Source organism: Schistocerca serialis, chromosome 4 (assembly GCF_023864345.2).
Source record: "Schistocerca serialis cubense isolate TAMUIC-IGC-003099 chromosome 4, iqSchSeri2.2, whole genome shotgun sequence".
Taxonomy (NCBI): domain Eukaryota; kingdom Metazoa; phylum Arthropoda; class Insecta; order Orthoptera; family Acrididae; genus Schistocerca; species Schistocerca serialis.
The window spans coordinates 955504173-955524931 of record NC_064641.1 but is presented as its reverse complement, the minus strand read 5'-3'; the positions used below and the strand labels follow the sequence as shown (position 1 = coordinate 955524931).

At 42.1% G+C, this 20759-nt stretch overlaps 1 protein-coding gene across 1 annotated transcript in view; it reads left to right on the top strand.

Annotated features, from left to right (window-relative positions):
• The window catches only part of LOC126474854 (collagen alpha-1(XVIII) chain-like), a 513154-nt gene that overhangs the window by 233121 nt on the left and 259274 nt on the right, over positions 1-20759 (top strand). The gene's annotated exons all lie outside the window — the stretch shown is intronic.

Sequence of the window (20759 nt, the reverse complement as noted above, 5' to 3'; positions counted from 1 at the left end):
TCTTCCCACTGCCCTTCCTTGGTGTTAAATGACAAAAACAACTTTTTCAATATATGCCATATTTATTTGATAAGTTTACTTCTCTTGTTACAGTGATTGTTCACAACTACTTGCCATGAAATTTTCTGAAACATGGGTCTATGCAAAGTGGTATTTGACAATATGTACAAACACAGCGAGTGCTCTTATCCGCAGCTTTGGTACTACAATGACGGCACGTCCAGTAGGTTTCTTCTAAAATGGGTTGATGCTCCCCTATAGTCACATGACGAAAATCTTCAGGTACTTTACCCTTTTTTGCCAGAAAGACAGGTATCTGTCCACGCCTTTTTTGGGATGAGAAGCTAGCAATCAATTTTCTGGCTAGATGGGTACTGTATGTGAGCTGATCATGCTGTCCACTTTCTCTTTTACTTATTTTCCACAGGATAAAACTGTTCACTGCAGCAACGTCCACCAGGAAATAAAATATTCTGTGCCACCATTTTACACAACGTCTGCCAATAGCATACCTTTCTCGTAATTGATCAAATTTATCGACACCACCCATTATTTTGTTGTATTATGCCACAACTTCAGGACAAGAAATCTCTGTACTAGCACCATCCTTGTTTTTCCTTTTCACTGTGGCTGTTTCTCATGGGTCATGAATTGAGGGCAGGAAAGTGACTGGACGGTTACCCATTCATTTTACTGCCGAAATGGCTCCTTTTGTTTCAAACTGGAATTCTCCTCGTTCACATTTTACGTTTTCGTTCATAAATTTGGGTAAATCAGAAGTATTTACCTTATACTATAGCTTTGAGGTAAAAAAATCACAAAGTGTCACGCAATCAGCACTGAAAGGCCCCTCTACAGAGCAACACTCAGCTATACAATGCCTCTGCGCGAAGGTACAGGAAAAACGGCGGGAACTTCCCATTGGAAGTAGTACCCTATTCTGTTCACTAGGTGGTAGCATCGTACAGAGGTGGGAACTGTGAATCCCACGGGACTAGGAGCGAGTTCATTGTAGTGGGAAGCATGTTTCCCACGGCTCACGAAAGGGTTATGCATATCAAAACCATTGCGGCATTTTCCACTTACGTTATTATGTATTTACACTTTTTCTTTGTTTCACAACAAATTTGTGTTTTTCGAAACCATTAACCGGTGTTCAGGTGTGTAGATAAGCACACTACACGATCGCTAAGGGCCAGGAACAGAATGGTCTCAAAGGAAATTCGTGCCATCCTGTGATGTGGTCACGAGCATGTTCATCATTAAAACTTTAGTGAATAAAATGTGGAAGGGTCCCTGTAATATAACCCAGTTCTGCTGCACCCTCGGTGCCACTTGCATACCATACGCATAAAAATGGCATCTTCTGAAGCATGTGTCAATCAAGAAGTCTCTTCTGATGGTTAGCACACTGGACTCGCATTCGGCAGGACGACGGTTCAATCCCGCGTGCGGCCATCCTGATTTAGGTTTTCCGTGATTTCCCTAAATCGCTCCAGGCAAATGCCAGGTTGGTTCCTTTGAAAGGGCACGGCCGACTTCCTTCCCCATCCTTCCCTAATGTGATGAGACCGATGACCTCGCAGTTTGGTCTCTTCCTCCGATAAAAACCCAACCCAACTCTTCTGATGGTGTCCTAACGATTTCTTCTTTCTTTCTAAAATATTCTGTAATATTTGTCTTTTTCCGGATAAGAGATTACAATCGTTAGAGATTATAAATTTAACTGTTGTTATGTTTTGACAGTTAGCTGGTGCACCTAAAGCGTCAACGTGCTCTGACCGAAAACCAGAAGTGAGGGTGCTGTAAGAGTTTCAAATATCTCTCTACCCCGCCCCCCTCCCTCACTCCCTCCCTGCCACCCACTCTCTCTCTCTCTCTCTCTCTCTCTCTCTCTCTGTGTGTGTGTGTGTGTGTATTGGTGGGGGCGGGGGCGCGGGCGGTGGCGGGGAGAGGGTTCGTTCGTGTGCCTATACCGAAGAAAGAGAACTAGTGAAAATAAAATTATTAAAATATGCATCAAGAAAGAAAATTCCAGTATTTTAAAGTTTCCATTGGTATCTAGACGATACATCTAATCCTACATGTCAGTGTGGAAACTGCAAATAGAATTGCTAATTTGGTTTTGATTAGCCGTAATCAGAGAACCAATAAAATTGTGGGATTCTGTTTTGTATTTCAGTTATGTAGGTTGATAAATGTACCTGATTCGTCTTTAAAATGACTAAAGTTTTCCATTTCTTTCAGAATTTATTTCTCTTCCTTTGAATTATGGAGGATTTATAGAAAATGTTTAGGGACATCAGCGTCTTCTGTATGAGATGCATCGCGACTGCTCGTCTATTAGCTGTAACGTGTTCTTTCAGTAGAATGTAGTAATTCTTGCCGGTTTTTCCAATGAATATCATATCATAATCGTATCTTACTGTAATTCTCTTACTCTAATTCCTTTCACAATCTTCTGAAGCATTGTCAATCAAGAAGTCTCTTCTGATGTTGTCCTAACGATTTCTTCTTTCATTTTAAAATATCCTGTAATATTTGTCTTTTTCCGGCCAACACTTGGTAATACTTACTTGTAATTGACTCTTTCCTTTCAGCGTGTCTTCGCCATCTTCCTCCGTATCCACATCTCACTAACATTATTTCACCTTCTTCCTCATAATTGCTTTTTGTATTACTAAGGAAGGAATAACAATAACAATGACTTTCCTTTCATATGCTGAAACGTACATCTCGGTGTTATACCGCATTACTGCTTCCATTTTCATACAATGACGTGCAGTAAACGCATGAGGTTGCTAAAGCATAAGTGATTCGTCTTTCAGCGATTCATATTTCGAAGAACCAGAAGAAGTAATTCAAAGTGCCCTTGGATATCAGAAGGAAAAGTGTGGAGTAGACGGTCTTTCCAATCGTACGAGGCACAATAGGGGCTATAGAAATATATTTTTTTATCTTACCGATATGTGTATCTTCAGATTCTTCGCTGTGTGTCAGAAGGTCAGTGGAACGAAGAAAAACCCTTGCACGACGATTTCAGGGCAAGGCTTGCACACTAACAGCAGCGCAGTGGGCGACTGAGCCGGCAAGAACGTGAGCTCATTTCCCGATGCACATAACCCCAACTGAGACAATAAAAGGGTTTGCAGTGTAAAAAGTGTGGTTTTCTCTACATTTAAGAGCTCCACCCAAAAATTATGCTATCTCATATATAAAGCAATCATACTAGCTGACATATATTAAGTCTGATTTCGCAGCAACAACCAGCAGAGATTGTAGTGAGACACTAATTTTTTGTTGTTGCAAAATTTCCCGAATCAGATAATGTGTCAGTCTTTGAACGCAGTAACAACATTGATTTTCCATGATAGTATAAAGCCCTTTACCTATAACCATTTATATTAATTGCTAATTTAGTCATTATACATCATTCATCTGCAAAAACAGAAGCACCTATCTACGAAAAAATCTATAACAACTACGTTGTATCTTAAGTAAGAATAAGACTCATCATTTTTTCAGTCCAACAGAGTTTCAAATGTTTCAAATGGCTCTGAGCACTATGGGACTTAACAGCTGAGGTCATCAGTCCCCTAGAACTTAAAACTACTTAAACCTAACTAGCCTAAGGACGTCTCACACATCCATGCCCCGAAGCAGGATTCGAACCTGCGACCGTAGCGGTCGCGCGGGTCCAGACTGAAGCGCCTAGAACCGCTCGGCCACACAGGCTGGCTACACAGCCATTTATCACATTTTAAAATGGACAATATTTAGTCTATAAGCGCAGCTGACCTCAGAAGTAGTTTTAGAATACACACTGTGCAGTACAAGTAAAAGGTCACGTTTTTAAGCCCTCGAAAGTGACTCCCATAGAGATGTTTCAAAATTGTCTCAAAGGAAGGCACCGTCCTGCGTAATGAAGCAAAAGCGTTGCACCCTGCGACGTCACCCTTGGGCTCGGATACGCCTCAGACAGCGGCTGTCGACACATGCGAGAAAAAGGCCAGAGCTCAGAAGTTCATACGAAGTGTAAGGTGGGTTAATGGCGCTAGAATTCAACTTCAGTTTTGCGCAACATCGCCGTGGATGACTGAGACGATGGGAAGCTGCCTGAACCCGCCTCTTGTCCACATTTCACTTCATGTTTTGACACCTCTGCAACGGAAATCAGTACCACGATGTCCAGCATTGAAATTTTACAGGTGACCGACGAAAATATTTCAGACACACTCCCGCTCAGAACTGACACTAAAAGGCTTCAAGAGATGGCGTAAAGGGCATCACTGAAACCACTCATTCCCTTAGAGCGTCGATTTACACCTGTCTCACGTTCTAAACCGACAGTTCGCAATGTGATGAGCAGCCAGAATGAGTTTACGACAACGCTCGACACCGCTGACATCGCTCCAGACGATCCATCCCTTGCCTAAGCACATTGCGGTGCCACAAACACATTAGTCCTTATATGACCGCTTTATGCATCGTGCGACCGCAAGTTTTACTGTGGAATACAGGAAGGAATCACTCAGTACCGTTCAAAACCATTCAACGAAACCTGAAAGTAATTCAATGCAGCAAAAAGAGTGTTTATTCACTTTCAGCCCTGTTCTTCGTGCCCTCCTGTGGTGCGGTCACAGGCATATTCATCATTGGCACTTTAGTGAATAATACTCGTGTGTCGAATGGTCCCTCTGCAGAACCCCAGTTCAGCCGCCCTCTCGGTGCCACTCGCAGGCCTTGTACCTGCACAGAGCCTCTGACACCCAGTCAACTGCGCGCTGCTTCGCATCTGCTCTCTCGTGTGCATGCAGAATCTGACGGTTGTCGAAATGGTTGCCTGCCCTGAGGCGCTACAACAGTAAGAGAGCCCCTCTCAACTGAATGTGTGTTAGTGTCTCTGTACCGATGTATTTTGTAAGTGGTCAAAAAATGTGCCATGGTGTCACTGAGGGTGCTTCCGAATTGAGGGGCTCTTAGAGGGGCCCTCTGCTATTTTATTCAATCACAGGTCAAAGTTTTACCCCATTACGATCAAACGACAGGAGGGCGTAAACACTCTTTGCTGTTTTGGTTTACGTTCCAATGTCGTCACGCAAGTTTGTTTTTGGAGAGGTTTCGCCTTCAGCAAAACATAATTTCGTACTTTTTTTGTTTCTTATTTTCCTTTTTATTCCCTGGACATGTTTCCCTGAAGTTACAGCATCATCAGTGGATTTTTATGTTATCTTCTTGTTACCAATTGCTGTAGATTTCCTGGATTTTATGTAATTCAATGTAGTTGCTTTGTCTCACAGTTTGTCATGTTTTCCGGTTTCCCATTTTCTTCACTGTGGGGGTCTGCACCAAGTAAATTTTTCTTATCACTGTTTACAGCCGGCCGGAGTGGTCTAGCGGTTCTAGGCGCTACAGTCCGGAGCCGCGCGACCGCTACGGTCGCAGGTTCGAATCCTGCCTCGGGCATGGACGTGTGTGATGTCCTTAGGTTAGTTAGGTTTAAGTAGTTCTAAGTTCTAGGGGACTGATGACCATAGCAGTTAAGTCCCATAGTGCTCAAAGCCATTTGAACCATTTGAACTGTTTACAAACGAGGTTGTTAGTGACATGAGAAGCTACTTATTGCATTCCTTTGCCTGCCATTTGGTGACATTAGGTGCCTCTGTGACGTCATTAACGTACGTTATGCCTCACATGAACTTCTGAGCTCTGGTCTTTACTTCTGCAAGCGTCAACACTTTGCTGTTTGAAGCGTCGGCGACTGATTGGTGACGTCACAGGACGGCACGCGTTTGCACCATTACAGACATGTTTCGCTGAAGTTACAGCATCATCATTGGATTTTTATGTTATCTTCTTGTTGCCAATTGCTGTGGATTTCCTGGATTTCAAACTCCTGCACGGCAATTATAAACAGTTACAGGGTTTCAAAAAAGAGACCCCTTAATTATGTTGCGTAGTGTAGAAGAAAATTGTAATTTGATTTTAGTGTAGTTTCCAATGTAAAGAAAACGATAGAGTGGTCTGCAATATCAGTGCTTCAGTGAAGCTAAAGTGTTTGTGTTGTAAACGTAAGTGTAGAAAAAGAGCTACATGTTACTGAATGAAAGGCAGCTCCACAGATCAAAATGTAGCCGACAAAGTGGACAATTAATGAAAACGTATCTGTATTATGGTAACTGAAGATGGGTGAGGACCAGACCTGCCCCTTGAAATAGCTAAAACTATATAAAAATGGATGCTTAATGTATTTCATCAAATGACAGAAACCAATACTTCCAAATAGGCAGAAGAAATAGTTTTGTGCAGTGGAGACGGTAATGAGCTAGTCAGGTCACGCTGCACATTACAACAATTTGCCTGTAAGAGTAAATTGTGCGTTACGTGAATTCTGTATACTTCTAAAGACATGTATGTAATTGATATATAAGCAGTAGTCAAAAGAAAACGAGGCGGAAAGAAATAAGTGAAGTGTTTATTGTAAGTAGTCTTCACGGGTTTGCTGCCGGATGACTTTGTGGAAATTCCACTATATTTCCCTGAAGCAACTATCAGACATCTTCTGCTGGTTCAACCTTTCTGGTGGCTAGGCACGGTTGACCTAGTCGTACCTAGCCACCAGCAAAGGCTTCAAATTGTTCAAATGTCTCTGAGCACTATGGGACTTAACATCTGAGGTCATCATTCCCCTAGAACTTAGAACTACTTAAACCTAACTAACCTAGGGACATCACACACATCCATGCCCAACGCAAGATTCAAACCTTCGACAATAGCAGTTGCGCGGTTCCAGACTGAAGGGCCTAGAACCGCTCCGCCACACCGGACGGCCACCAGCAAAGTTGAACCAGCTGAAGATGTCGGACAGTTGCTCCGACTAAATATTGTGGAAACTGCACAACCTCATCCGGCGGGAAACCCGTGAAGACTATTTACAACAAATCAGCCGGGAAAGCTTGTAGAGTCAAAACTGTCAATTATTCCAACTGTGGTCGTCGCAGCAGTTATACACTTCTTCCAGCGTAAGACAAGACGGTCAGTGCCTTGGTGGGAAAATGTTTGCGATGGCCTACGGTACCACGATTATACCCTGGCGTGCATCTCGCCATCCAAAGCAAATAGACGGCCACGAATATCTTTCTTCAAGCCTCCAAAAATATTTTGCCTAGCTTACTACATAAATTTCTCTCGGAAGCCTTTCACATCCTCCACACATTTCCGTTCTCTACTTATGCAATTGACAAATTGTTAGAGCCCCGAAGAAAGACGTTCGTGGCCGTCAGTTTGCTTCGGACGAAGAGGTGCACGCATCGGTACAATCATAGTTCCGTAGTTAACAGCAAATATTTTTCATTCAAGACTTCGACCATCGCGTCTCACAGTGGGCTAAATGTATTAAGAGTTATGGCGATTACTTCTGAAATAACAGACGATTTACGTACATTTTTCCGTCTCACTAGTTTTCATTTGATTTCCCCTTGTATACGGTCCGTCCAGAAAGTTCTAAGACTGATTGTTGGCGTAAGACAGACGTCAGTGTAGTAACTTTAATAAACAGCTGTAAACAACAGATGAGCATTTGAGCAGGCAGTGAACTTGCTGCCGTCGTGTGTCAACGTTATTGCGTCGTAAATCACATCGGAGCAACATCTCTCAATCAACTGTGCAAAATACTCCTCAGAATGTTTTGAAGAAGAGAAAAGTGTGTGCAAAGTTTTTCCTGCAAATCTCTACGCCCGAACAAAAGTAACGGCGCGTGGACATGCCCCAATTTGATTGAAATGTAAAAAAAGGACATTTTTCCTGAAAAAAGAGTGACGATTAACGAGATTTGGTGTCATCAGTATGAAACTACCACAAAACGACGAAGTGCATTGACTCACATCAAGACCCAACGCTCAACGGAGCTCTAGTTTAGGTGAGGCGCGAATTAAACAACATTCAATCAAGGGCTTTTTTGGTTGTTTCACATAGTTGCTTGAACATTCTGTGCGTAATTCCCAAGTAAAGTCGACTATGCAGAACATCTGAATCATTAAATCCACCATATTAATTTTTCTCAATATTATGTTCTAAACATTCTGCATGGTGTCTGTTTGTTCTGTATCGTGTCTCCCTACCACTTTCGCGCAACGACGCTCTGAGCGTGTTTTTTAGGGAATTGATAGTTTGAACCTGGGACCTGTTGCTGGTAAGGAGACGTCAGACCACACATGACAGGTAGAATTCAGAAGAGTTCAGTGAGACTAGCGATGATATAACCAAATACTTAATGATTTCAGCGTCAGCTCCACTGCACTCCCTGTAAAGGAATCTTAATACTAACTAAATTTAGTGGAAGGGCTTCAAGGCTTTCCTATTTTTAGTTATCTGGTAAAATAACGTCGAAAAAGCAGTTAAGTTTACCATTGGAAATTTTATTCTACTCAAAAAACATCGTTTATAAATTTCACTATTGATAAAAGGAAATGTTTTAATACAGGATGATAAAAACCAACTACGTTCAACAAAAATGTGAACGAATATTCCCTGAATGGGTTTCCAAGTTCTACAATGGATCGAAGGATGACCTATGCCATATCACATCTATAATCTAGGTTTAAATTAAGTTTCACAAAAGAGAAATCTATCAAAATGGTCTACAGTGACCCTCAATTATCTTTAATTACTTATCTAACTTGTCGTAAATTACAGTGGCTGATGTGGCTTCTCAATAACTATATAACAGAAAAATCATCGAGTTTCAGATTTTTACTTCAAGTAGCAAATGTGAACACCATGAGCTTTAATTGACAATCGACACTAGTACTACGTGAAGGGCATGTAACAGATGAGACTTCTGCAGTTCTGAGTGAAGCCACATGCACTCAAAAATGCGGCATCGCGTGCGTTCATTACCTTGTCAGTGTTCGTCAGGGGGCGGCGGCCGGCGCAGCTCCGTCCAGCTCGCCCTCTCCGAAGCAACTCTCCCCTAACTTCTCCTTGCTACAATTTACCGAAGTTGGTTTAAAAAAACTATCTGGCTGTGTTTTCATCTGACCAATCAGGGTCTCAATGTTAACCTTAAGCTCCACCTACAAAAATTCTGTCTGTCCAATGAGAAACGCTATACTTTTCGTGGTGGGTCAATGTTTTTAAAGTTTGCAACGTAACAGAGACGCGAAAGAGTCTCACGCTAAAACTTGCAGCTGGTGTGGTCCTTTTTGTGTTATCGTAAGATCTATACTGTTCTTCTGGAGGGCTCTAGCTTTTAACATGGGCTGGGGGTGGTCCTAACGTAACAGAGACGCGAAAAAGTCTCACGCTAAAACTTGCGGGTGGTGTGGTCCTAGCGGTTGGCTGGCGACGTGGGTGTCCGTCCGTCCCTTATCGTAGGCCCTTCCAGCTTAACACGGTTCTGCTCTCGGCTTCTGTTCTCGTTTCTCCCCTCGGAACTGCGTCTGTCTCACGGTGGGAAGGTATGACATGCATTTAGGAATTCTTGTGTTAGTCTGTGGTATTCCATTTGCTCATTCGTTACTCGTATTACTTTGGTTAATTTAATGTCACGATTTATTCGGAGCTATGTGACATACTACTGGATTTGCTTATCATGTCAGGGTTTTCATGGAAGGTGTTGGATTTGCCTGACACCTTACAATGTTAGTGTACTATCAAAACTTTGTAAATTGACGGCCTGGATCGTTGTGTGGGAAACAGAGAGAGAATGTGTGAATGTATTTAACTTTGATCCATGTCGTCTTAGCTTCAACTGTTGTCTAAACCATACGAGACCATAGATATAGAGGAAGTTCAGTATCTGTATGTGGCTTCCACTATTTTCGAGGAGTCTTTAAAAACATAATGCGTTTCCAGGTGAGTAGCTGAGAGACCTTCGGTAACTTTGGTAAGACAATGAGCCTCATAATTTCTTTTGCCTACTTATGGCAATAAGGTACACCACAATAAGTTGCAGCAAGTAGAAGTTGAATCACTTTTAATCTGCAATGTTAACATCTGTGCTGAAAGATGTTTCTGACACGTCGGTGTGTGATAATCGTAAGACTGGTTCATAATGTTTTTGAGTATGGATGCAATGAAGAGTGAACTTTCTTGTTTGTGGGTCGAATAGGTTCAAAATCCCCTGTAATATGGTATAATTAGAATATATTTTACTTAGAACAATCTTTCACATAAATGGAATCAGTTTTATTCGCCGATCACCGTATCACTTTCATCTCGATTTCCTTGTGACCTTTAAAAATTTAGTTTCAGTTTACACTGTTATACAAAGAAGTACACTCTTGATCATGAGGCGTGACGTACACTGATCAGGTAGAACATTATGACCACTGACCAACTGCTGTGTGTATAAACCCGTCCAGGCGATAGCAGCGCCATCTGGCGAGGAATTACTCCTACTCAGACACGGACGATGTGTGTGTAGTATCGGTGAGCGTGCTGTCCGTGTGTAGAATGGGGAAGATGCGCGATCTGCAAAGGGCAGACTGTGACGACCCGGAGGCTCGGCGCGAACATTTCGGAAGCTGCAAGACTTGTCGGATGATGGAGAAGTGCCGTGGTGGGAGTCTTCTGGGCGGCCACCCCTCGTTACAGATGTCGGATGTTGTAGGCTGCACAGACTGGCAAAACAGGACAGGCAGCGAACTGTGGTGCTAGTAACATCGAATTTTAACGCTGGGCAGAGTACAAGTGTGTCCGCACACACACAGTGCACCCAACACTCCTGACGATGGGCCTCTGCAGCCGACGACGAACGCATGTCCCAATGTTAACACCGCGACATCGGCAGCTACGACTGAAATGGACGGGTGTCCGTTGGCAAGAGACGTTGACGCAGTGGTAGAGCGTTGCATGGTCTAATGCCGATTGGAGGGCGCGAATGCGTCGTCTTTCAGAGGAACAGCTCCTTGACACCTGTAAAGCGGAACAGAGGCAATATGGCGGCAGCTCAATTATGCTCTGGGGAACATCTTTCCCCACAACAGTGGCAATTTTCGACGAGATAATGCTCCATGTCACAAGTCCATGAGTGTGATGAAGTGGTTCGAGGAATACAGTGGAGATTCCGGATTGGTCTGCTGGATGCACAATTTCCCAGATCTGAGGCCGATCGAACATCTGGGATGTGATTGAACGTGACTTCAGACCTCGTCGACACCCCCGCCCCTTTCGCTGCGCGGCATTTGTGGGAATTAGGTGCAGATGTTGCAGATGTGCCACCTCCCCCCAGCGATCTAGCAGGGCCTCATTGCTTCCGTACCATGACGCGTCGCCGCTGTTATTCGTGGCAAAGGTGGACATACCGTCTGTTAGGTACGTTGTTGTTGTTGTGGTCTTCACTCCTGAGACTGGTTTGATGCAGCTCTCCACGCTACTCTATCCTGTGCAAGCTTCTTCATCTCCCAGTATCTACTGAGTCTCCTTAGTGTATTCATCTCTTGGTCTCCATCTACGATTTTTACCCTCCACGCTGCCCTCCAGTACTAAATTGGTGATCCCTTGATACCTCAGAACATGTCCTACCAACCGATCCCTTCTTCTAGTCAAGTTGTGCCACAAACTCCTCTTCTCCCCAATTCTATTCAATACCTCCTCATTAGGTACGTAGTCATATAGATCTGGTTGATAATTACATCTTAGACATGTTTTGTGGCCTGTCGGTGTGGCCCAGCGGTTCTAGGCGCTACAGTCTGGAACCGCGCGACCGCTACGGTCGCAAGTTGGAATCCTGCCTGGGGCATGGATGTGTGCGATGTCCTTAGGGTAGTTATGTTTAAGTAGTTCTAAGTTCTAGAGGACTGATGACCTTAGAAGTTAAGTCCCATGGTGGAGTGATTTGAGCCATGTTTTGTGTTCACTGATGCTAAGTCTATCTCCCTAGGGTTCCCAAATCAAGTGTACCTACGAACGACTTTCCTGACTGCAGCTACGTACTTTACTGACGGATTAACGAAGATTGAAACCGTTATGAGGAAACGCACCAGTGTAAATCAGAATCTAAGTTCCCCCGTCATATCAGGCGTAGTTGATATTGTTCCACTCTGACAGCTATAGAAAATCGCGCTTTACGTGCTTAATTCACACGGTCTATGACTAATGAAGTGTGTGAGATAGTCTTGGTTATGTGTATAGTGTGCTAGCTTTCTGCGTCAGGACGCTGTAAATTGTATAACGCCACCGAGTGATAGCGAAATCTGTAAATCAAAGGCAGTACAGCGGATTTGTGTCTTATTATTACAACTTAGAGAAATTTCAAGTCTTCATTTTTTAAACAGGATGACAAAGATAACGAAGAGGACACTTGTAATCTGTTCCCATTCAATCAGAACGGTGCAGACACCGGTAACGTTCTCTACATCGTTTTACTTATTCTGCAGCTTTTTAAACGAAGAAAAAAAAACCTCATATTTCTCGCAAGGAGAGGAGCTGTAACGGCGGAGTTGTCTGCTAGGAGTCTGTTTCTGCTGCGCATTGGTCTGATTGAGTTAGTGATACACACCCATGTGGAACTGCCAATTTCGTCGGAGTACCTGTTATGGTAAATACTATTTCACGTGTTCATCAATTTTTGTCGCGTGTCGTCCACATTCTGAGAGCTCTCGTTTCGAAAAATCATGGAGGCCCAGATCTGGTGAACATCGTATCTGAAAACTGTGTAATAGTGATTTTGGCTCAAAAGTGTAAGCTTCTCGGCGCTGTTTGGCAGCGATCGCCGTTCTCCGGGGTGCTTTTCCAGTTCATGCATACAGTAGCCGTGGGTGACTGTGGTACACTTGAGACGAAGTTCATACTGGACTGTAACATCCATTAAAATAATTACAGATCAATATAATTTTTCGGGTTTACTAGAACCAAGATTGTTTTCTTGATTGTGGTCATGAAACAAATGGAAAACAATTACTTAGTTTCTGGAGCATATCCGTAATTCCAGGGATCGTAGATCTAAATGATTTTTGATACAAACTCTATCTTGGCACATTATTGCGTCAGATCTATAACGCTACGTTCGTCGAATATATTTAAATAATGTTTACGAAACATTGTCAGCAGCATGCGAACAACAACAAAATTTAACGAATATCATTAGCATTCAAAAATACCTTGAAGGATAAAATCAGGTTTTACTGAACGCAACCTCAGGTTGTCTTGTCTTTGGCAGTGAAGGAGTATTTCATCACGAGAGGTAGCTGGCACGCACACACACACATACACATACACACGCAGTGACAGTAGTGATGGCGCACGAAGCAGTCGAACAGCAAACAGTGCCGCATATAAATTGGTGATAAAAGAGAGAATGCATGCAATATCTGGTCTCGCGGGCTATAGAAATATGAAACGACTTGTCCCTTATAGCGAAATGTGCTGTGCTCTACACCTTTCTCGGAGTTAGATCAGTTTCGACGACTTCTGGATACAAAATGTAAACTAGAAAGTCCACGCCGGAGGACTCTTTGAGAAGCTCACAGAACGAGCAAAGAAACGAACTAACGCTCTCACATACACACATGCAGACCTGCAAACACCAGATAATGGAAGCGCAAATGGTATGGCATGACAAATTCCATTGAAAAGACGGGGTGCGCATCATTCATTCGTTGGAGCAGATGTAGCTGAACACGAATTCTCAAGATGAGTACGAGACGAGAGCGACTGGTTCGTTGCACCAACTACGCTGTATAGTGGTGAGTCTGGGAACTGATTCCTTATTTCCTTTTCAGAGAAATGACTCACAAATCCCTTTTTTATCCTATTCTCGAAGCGCCTATACATCAGTCACGTATTATTATGTCTTGTTTTGCATATTGTGGTAGAAGTCAGTTATGTATAACGTACCTGCTTTTGTACGGTTGGTTGATTTGCGAGAGGGAGCTAAACAGACAGGTCATCGGTTCCGTCGGATTAGGGAAGGATGGGGAAGGTATTCGGCCGTGCCCTTTCCAAAGGAAGCGTCCCGGTATTTACCTAAAGCGATTTAGGGATATCAAGGAAAACCTAAATCAGGATGGCCGGACGCAGGTTTGAACCGTTGTCCTCGCCTGCTTTTGTATGATTTCGTTGCACGATTATAAGTAAAGAATGAAGGCAAAAACCAGGTTATACATATTTTAGGGCTCATAAAATATTTAGTGTTTCAAAAGAGTTCTGTCACCAAGAAGTTTCACTGTTGTATGTTTTCATTGTTGTTTCGTTCTATCTCACCAAATTTGACCCCCTAAGCCTCCTAGCTCTTCTTGCTTACTCTCAAACTCCATGTCCCTTCAAGACTGGAAATTCCTTGTTCTTGAAGATTCGCATATCGTAAAGTTACAGTTCGTTAACAGGATCAGAATTCTTGACGAAGAGCCAAATTCACTGTTGATATTATTTATTTATATTCTTTACAACCGAGAAAACATCACCTCCCAATCTGCCATCACATTTGAATAAACTTCCCAACTCGCATATACTGCTTCGGCCGTAGATCGCAAATGTATACATCTCGTGCTGAATCATAAAGTGTCCATAAAACTGCAGGAGGAATTCTGCATGCGTACAGATCTCAACGTTCTCCCACAACTGCTGCTAGAAACGAACTTCCAAGCTCGGATAAACACGAACACTGCGCGCACAAAGCCCTTTGTAGAGTGTAGAGTCAGTCTAATTTTTTTGTGTGTTTGAAATGTTGTATTTTTGTGGATCCACGGCCTCCAGATGTTTAATAAACGTACGAGACGAGAGCGACTGGTTCACTGCACAAACTTCGCTGTGTACTGGTGAGTCTGGGAACTGAATATTTATTCCTTTTTCGAAGGAATGATGCCTAAATCCCTTTTTTACACTATTCTCGAAGCGTTTGTACTCCAGACACGTATTATTATGCCTGTCTGTCATGTGATTTTTATTTAACGGTGCGATTAGCTAATTTCGACTGCTTGTCATTGTGAAGTACCCGCAAAACCAACATGGAAAAGCACTACATTGACTGCATACATCGCCATGCACAAATAACTCTTTACACATTGTAACCTCCCCGTGAAAATATGAAAGTCAAGAGAACTGAATATAATTGCAAATAGTGCCAAATGTTAGCTTCCCACAGTAATAAAACTCAATGATAATAAAAATGTGCAAAAATGTTAAGTCCCCACAAAATTAACGTTATGGTGAACCTGATAAATTTTATAAGGACAGCTGCGCTGACCTTAGGCCCTGTGCAATAATTAATCTGATAAATTGATTCTGGGAGGAAAAGCATAGGAAATATTGTTTCAATTGGAATGATTCTTTTCTTAAAAACGATTGCTTTGAAAACAAAATTATTATTGGGGCATTTCTTGAACAAATTAATTACAATTAACATACATTACATTATCAGATGTGCGCAATGCTGCTTCATTACCTTATTTAACAATATACCTCGTCCCGAATCTTGACCAGAGATGTGAAGGGCGCAAGCCGCCGACCCATGCCGACGCCCGCTCAGTACTACCGTCGGTTGACTACTTCCCCTCGCGACTCGCTACACACAACATCCTACTCGCAACTGAACTCTCGCGCAGTCAAGCGCAGACTAGACACGATAAATAACTCTCTGGTCAGAGATTCTGTCATGCCTCGCCATCGCTGGTACTGTTTCATAACCCTCCACTGGGGGAAGCAAAAATTTGGCAGCGATGGTGAGTCATTTGGACTTGCCATGAGCAACAACTTTTTTCTTAACTAATAAACTTTACAAACAGAGAATATATAGATATAGAACATGAAGTAAATATGGTGCACCTGCACCGAGTACAAAACATATTAGGCAATAACAAAATGTGAGTACAAAACATACACTCCTGGAAATGGAAAAAAGAACACATTGACACCGGTGTGTCAGACCCACCATACTTGCTCCGGACACTGCGAGAGGGCTGTACAAGCAATGATCACACGCACGGCACAGCGGACACACCAGGAACCGCGGTGTTGGCCGTCGAATGGCGCTAGCTGCGCAGCATTTGTGCACCGCCGCCGTCAGTGTCAGCCAGTTTGCCGTGGCATACGGAGCTCCATCGCAGTCTTTAACACTGGTAGCATGCCGCGACAGCGTGGACGTGAACCGTATGTGCAGTTGACGGACTTTGAGCGAGGGCGTATAGTGGGCATGCGGGAGGCCGGGTGGACGTACCGCCGAATTGCTCAACACGTGGGGCGTGAGGTCTCCACAGTACATCGATGTTGTCGCCAGTGGTCGGCGGAAGGTGCACGTGCCCGTCGACCTGGGACCGGACTGCAGCGACGCACGGATGCACGCCAAGACCGTAGGATCCTACGCAGTGCCGTAGGGGACCGCACCGCCACTTCCCAGCAAATTAGGGACACTGTTGCTCCTGGGGTATCGGCGAGGACCATTCGCAACCGTCTCCATGAAGCTGGGCTACGGTCCCGCACACCGTTAGGCCGTCTTCCGCTCACGCCCCAACATCGTGCAGCCCGCCTCCAGTGGTGTCGCGACAGGCGTGAATGGAGGAACGAATGGAGACGTGTCGTCTTCAGCGATGAGAGTCGCTTCTGCCTTGGTGCCAATGGTGGTCGTATGCGTGTTTGGCGCCGTGCAGGTGAGCGCCACAATCAGGACTGCATACGACCGAGGCACACAGGGCCAACACACGGCATCATGGTGTGGGGAGCGATCTCCTACACTGGCCGTACACCACTGGTGATCGTCAAGGGGACACTGAATAGTGCACGGTACATCCAAACCGTCATCGAACCCATCGTTCTACCATTCCTAGACCGGCAAGGGAACTTGCTGTTCCAACAGGACAATGCACGTCCGCATGTATCCCGTGCCACCCAACGTGCTCTAGAAGGTGTAAGTCAACTACCCTGGCCAGCAAGATCTCCGGATCTGTCCCCCATTGAGCATGTTTGGGACTGGATGAAGCGTCGTCTCACGCGGTCTGCACGTCCAGCATGAAAGCTGGTCCAACTGAGGCGCCAGGTGGAAATGGCATGGCAAGCCGTTCCACAGGACTACATCCAGCATCTCTACGATCGTCTCCATGGGAGAATAGCAGCCTGCATTGCTGCGAAAGGTGGATATACACTGTACTAGTGCCGACATTGTGCATGCTCTGTTGCCTGTGTCTATGTGCCTGTGGTTCTGTCAGTGTGATCATGTGATGTATCTGACCCCAGGAATGTGTCAATAAAGTTTCCCCTTCCTGGGACAATGAATTCACGGTGTTCTTATTTCAATTTCCAGGAGTGTATTAACAAATCACATAAGTGCACATGCACTGAAAAATTCTTCAAAGTTTGCACAACGAATAGACATAATGAGTACAAATCTCATTGACAAATGACATAAGTGCACATGCACTGTAGTTCAGAACATATCAGCAAATGAAAAAAAAATGTACATACAATGAGTAGAAATCATGTTAGAAAAATAACAAAAGTGCACGCGCACTATAATTCAGAATATATCAGCAAATAAAAAAAAAATGTATTGGTCATGAATACAAATCATATTAGCAAAAAATGATTTTCACTATGTTACAAGAATTAGGATAGGAAAGGGAAGGATTGAATCATGGTTGTAGCACTTTAGGTTGCACGCAGCTGCACTGAAAGTCCATATCTTTCTACTGTAGCACAACACCAAGTGGAACAATCTGAAGTTCTTTTCCCAGGTGTATTTATCAGCGTAACCAAGACACTGAAATGTCGTAGTAATATTTCATGTTATCATTTTAACAGTACATTAGGTACACCAAACAGTGGGACCATAATAACATCTCCATCGCTCAAGGTGGTGGACAGCATGTCGTGTCAACACCACGCTCTTACAAGGCACACCAACGTAGAATTAGTGCAAAAACCAAATATAGTGCTCCATGATCAAGAGGATATACAGTACAAATGGATATTGCAGTAATTCAGGGTAGTTAGGTCAGAAGATGAAGGACATTAAGTCACATACTAGTCTTCATTGGGAATTACATTAGTAGTTGCTGGCATTCACTGCCCAGTTATTGAACATTTCTGTACCATGTATGCCACGCTCTTACAAGGCACACCAACGTAGAATTAGTGCAAAAGCCAAATATAGTGCTCCATGATCAAGAGGATATACAGTACAAATAGATATTGCAGTAATTCAGGGTAGTTAGGTCAGAAGGTGAAGGACATCAAGTCACATACTAGTCTTCATTGGGAATTACATTAGTAGTTGCTGGCATTCACTGCCCAGTTATTGAACATTTCTGTACCATGTATGTAGTGTTACAGAAAAATGTTCATTAATTGTTTTACAGAGAACATTGGCATTCATTGCCTAATTACAAATTATCAGAAGTCATTACTTAAAACAGGAGGTAGTCAATAACATAGTATTACAGAATAATGTTGATAATTAATTATTGGTCATCCCAATACAGTAATCAGTAGCATTTATTTCCCAGTTACAAAGCATTATGAATTAATCATTGGTCATCCCAATACAGTAATCAGTAGCATTCATTTCCCAGTTACAAAGCATTATTAATTAATCATTGGTCATCTCAATAGAGTAATTAGTAGCATTCATTTCCCAGTTACAAAGCATTATTAATTAATCAATGGTCATCTCAATACAGTAATCAGTAGCATTCATTTCCCAGTTACAAAGCATTATGAATTAATCATTGGTCATCCCAATACAGTAAGCAGAAGCATTCATTTTCCAGTTACAAAGCATTATGAATTAATCATTGGTCATCCCAATACAGTAATCAGTAGCATTTATTTCCCAGTTACAAAGCATTATGAATTAATCATTGGTCATCCCAATACAGTAATCAGTAGCATTCATTTCCCAGTTACAAAGCATTATTAATTAATCATTGGTCATCTCAATAGAGTAATTAGTAGCATTCATTTCCCAGTTACAAAGCATTATGAATTAATCATTGGTCATCCCAATACAGTAATTAGTAGCATTCATTTCCCAGTTACAAAGCATTATTAATTAATCATTGGTCATCTCAATACAGTAATTAGTAGCATTGATTATTCAAGTGACATACTATTCAGAGCTAATCAGAATTACTCAGAACTCTCTTAAACTGGTATCATTATTTGGGACTGGTAATACATTTTTTTGTTAGCAATGCATTGCTTTGGGTATTTATAGGGGAAAGCAATAAGAGAAAAAGAAAAAAAATTGCTTCTGGGTTGTTCCTGTAAATGAAAATGTGTAACGTCATTCGTCATGAGTCAGCTGTAGCAAGGTTATGAAACAAGTAGAGTATATGTAATCACTTTCATAAATGACATAGATTTAATGAACAACTGCTTATAGCACATTAATTTCATAAATAATTTCTCCTTAAAAAAAATGGATTATTAAGCTGAAAGAAGAAACGCATTTTATGCTGAAAAGTAGTGAACTTCGAATTAACAGGTAGTGAAATGTGCATAAAATTGTGCTCCATAGCTGTCCTTTCCAAAACCTTCAGTCATTATACTATGCAATATAACACCTGCTGTCAAAGCGAACTGCAACAAATACTTAAATAACTACATAGCATGAATACATAACTTTCACATTATCCTCATCTGTAAAGAAAAACTTCATTATCCATCACTTCATTATCTATATTATCATAACTCCATTATTATCATCACCTGTAAAGAAAAACTTCATTATCCATAGTAGCATATTCTTCATCATTATTCATCAGCATTCATTATCATCTGCAAAAAATCACTTCATTACTCATTATACAACTATTCCTTATTTCTATCATATTTCACCACTAAAACTAAGATGTGTAGTTCTGTCTGACAGCCTGCATCAATCGCCTTGTATTCTGAAAGAAAAAATTAGTTAAGACTGCTGTTCTACGATGTGTATAGTATATTCTTGTTAATGCTTGTTAATCCTGATCCATTTACTCTTCCTCACGAGGTTTGCATCTTCTTTCGATCATTCCGAAGGTGAAATTCCCATTTCTGTTTAATTTATTTCTTTCACGCATCATTTCTTTCTTAAAGTGATGAACAAAGATTAATATCTTGCATTTACATCATATACTCACTAAATAATGACTGGTTTATGGTAACATAACTTAGCATACTGCATAACATGACAAAAAACGTAATATGTGAAAAAACATAGATAGTGTTCAGAGGCAAAAATGTACCCAGTGTATCACAATGTAGCAGTAAAGTAGTCACGATGTTGAGATATCATAAGGCAAAATGTCAAAGTCAACTGGTGTTTGCTATATTTTAACTATTTCACAGTGCATACAAACAAAATATGAAAACAATCGTACAAACATAAAAAAATGATGACAAGAAATGTGACCGTCTTTGTGTTCAGCTTGTATGTTGTGTAGTAATAGAGGCGAGAATTGAAGACTTTAATAGAGAAAAAATTTGATAAAATTAATATATCACTAGATAGAATTGCATAATTATTCGTAACATTCGTAATTTTATCTGGAAAATGTGCACTGTCTAATGTGTAACGACAAGAAAAGCGACCTGCTAACCTTACCTTGCCGGGCACTTGCCAAGAAAAAATACGATAATCATTGGTAATTAGTCATGTGAATATAATTGCATAAGTGGTCATAAAATTAGCAAAATGGCATTATAGCATGTTAAATCATAAAGTGTCTTCATTCAATAAAAGGTTTTACGTTTGACCAGTGGTGGTTTCCTTTCGATTTTCTGGTTCTCAAAGTTTCGACGTGTAGAACATTAGGGTGAGGAATGCTGCGAATTCGATATGGACC